Source organism: Engraulis encrasicolus, chromosome 6, assembly GCF_034702125.1.
Source record: "Engraulis encrasicolus isolate BLACKSEA-1 chromosome 6, IST_EnEncr_1.0, whole genome shotgun sequence".
Taxonomy (NCBI): domain Eukaryota; kingdom Metazoa; phylum Chordata; class Actinopteri; order Clupeiformes; family Engraulidae; genus Engraulis; species Engraulis encrasicolus.
In genome coordinates this window covers 18,857,391-18,859,890 of record NC_085862.1, presented here as the reverse complement: position 1 = coordinate 18,859,890, position 2,500 = coordinate 18,857,391, and the positions used below count along the sequence as shown (strand labels likewise).

At 43.9% G+C, this 2,500-nt stretch overlaps 1 protein-coding gene across 2 annotated transcripts in view; it reads right to left on the bottom strand.

The window, feature by feature from the left end:
* The window catches only part of nek7 (NIMA-related kinase 7), a 142,686-nt gene that overhangs the window by 82,086 nt on the left and 58,100 nt on the right, over nt 1-2,500 (bottom strand). The gene's annotated exons all lie outside the window — the stretch shown is intronic.

The window sequence follows — 2,500 nt, the reverse complement described above, 5'->3', positions numbered from 1 at the left end:
ATTAGTCAACTGCACTCCTACACACACACAACATACTATGGTCCTCAAGTGGCAACTCCACACACACACACAGTATAGTTGGCTTCATGGTTAGGGAGGTGATCTTAACCCAGTAAGACACAGGTCCATGTTATACATTAGCTGTTAACAGAATGACAATGACCAAGTCCTGATGTGTTACTAAATGCCCTGTGCGCTGCCATTGTGGTGCAGTACTATGGTAGGAGAGGCTTTTCAGTAACTATTTCAGTGTTCCACTGGTGGAACAGCATGCGTTAAGGGACTACCATCAGAGGGCAGCAGGTTCAAATCCCACCCTTACCCTCTCCCTACACCTCCATCCAGGGCTGAAGTGCCCTTCACCAAGGCACCTAACCCCACATTGCTTCATGGACTGTAACCAATACCATGTATCTAACTATCTGTATGTTGCTTTGGATAAAAGCGCAAGTTAAGTGTAATGTAATGTAATGTAATATAGTCCTCAGATGGCATAGAGACAACAGACTGTCAAGCACGCTCCAACAGAGGGGAGAAAAACAAAAGGCAAAAAAATCACCCATTGTTACTTTTACAAGATAACATGTGGTAACATGTGCATTCGTAGAGCTTCCTTGTGTCATTAGATATCATGTGGTTCCGAGTGCCATTGCCATGCTTGCTTATGTCACTAGAAGAAGATACCGTGTGTCCTCTTAAAGAGTTAAGTGTTGCAGTGTCACTTGAGGGCTACATGAGGGCTTTGGACAGGCACACTCAGGCTGGGAGGACAATAAGGAATAACTCTCATATGAATAACAATAATAATAGTTGTAAGAATAATGTGACCTTCAGGAGGTTTCCTCGGCCTGTTTATGTTCTTGTTTATTTCTCTCCTGTCCCCCTTGTCCCCAACATCCCCCCGGGCGCCACGGCAACCAAAGGTGACAGGATATCAGGGCGCCGCATCGTGACACGAGTGACTTCCCCAAGATGGCCGAGGGACGCGCTGGAGGCTTGAGGAGCGGTGTGTGTGTGTGTGTGTGTGTGTGTGTGTGTGTGTGTGTGTGTGTGTGTGTGTGTGTGTGTGTGTGTGTGTGTGTGTGTGTGTGTGTGTGTGTGTGTGTGTGTGTGTGTGTGTGTGTGTGTGTGTGTGTGTGTGTGTGTGTGTTTTGCTCTGTGGTGCTCACTTTTACTTCATCTCAGAGCTGGAACAAAACACTCACCTACCTCAGGGCAGAATAAAAGGAACAGAGGAGAGAGAGAGAGAGAGAGAGAGAGAGAGAGAGAGAGAGAGAGAGAGAGAGAGAGAGAGAGAGAGAGAGAGAGAGAGAGAGAGAGAGAGAGAAAGAGAGAGAGAGAGAAGAATGAAAGAGAAGTCTGTGGCCGGAGAGCAAAAGAAGTGCTGAGTTTATTCTGGTCATCATATTACTAGGCATGGTACGGTTTGTGTCGCAAACCGAAACCGTACGGTGTGCATGTCACGGAACGGGGTAGTGCGCAACCGCACGGTGCCCACGGTTTCCAAAAAAAAAGAGAGAGAGTGACCACCGGCGGACGAGGCAATTAAAATCCTACTATCCTACTACTTTTACAAGCATAAAACACAAAGACTACGTAGGATATTGAGTGTGGAAAGACTGATTTATATCAGGCAAATGAAAGGCATAATGTAACAGCATGCACCAGCTGAGTAGGCTACAGTAGCCTACAAGCAAGCGCAGGTTGGTCAGGACAGGAGCGCCTCCCTCTCCCCCCTCTCTCTCCACGTTAGCGCAAGTGACTGCCCCCAGCCTTTATTCTGACCAATTTAAATTAAATGAACATGAATTTACAAAAAATGACAGATTAGCAGAACAAAGTAGACTTACGTTACAGTAGCCTAGTGTAGGTTATATCCACGTGGCATTGGATGGGGATTCCGGACGGCATAATGCGAGATATGAACATATCCATCAGATTCACTGCGCTGTCTTTAACTGCAATCAACTGTCGGCCTAATTACATGTAGCCAGTTAAACTCTGATGGAATGAGGGGGACTTTGTAATGTTGCCTAGTTAACATTGATGTTGAACACTATAACCAAAATAAAATGACTGTTTTAACAGGCTCAGATTCACAGGAGTTATGTGAAACATTCTTGTGAATACACTTCTAAAAAAACGATCTTTTTAAATTATTTGTTACCTTAACTTTCACATTTTAACATAACTTAACCCTATCACTTGTTCACTTGAAATTGAATTTGACTTCTGATTTCACTTCTATGCTTCTCACGGGCCGGCAGTTTCTTGATAGGAAGCAACATTCCTAAGCGCAAAACTCGCAGAAAGCGGTATCAAAATAAAAGTCCAATTCGTTCTCAGTGTGTCATTAACCAAAATAGTCATACTGCACTGACCTAATGGTCTCATTGCCTACAGGAGTGTAACTATTTTATTTTTACACGTCAAATGTGTTACAGTATGTAATATTTGAATATTTGTCAACTTAAAAGTTAGGACTTAGTTCTCCCTTTTT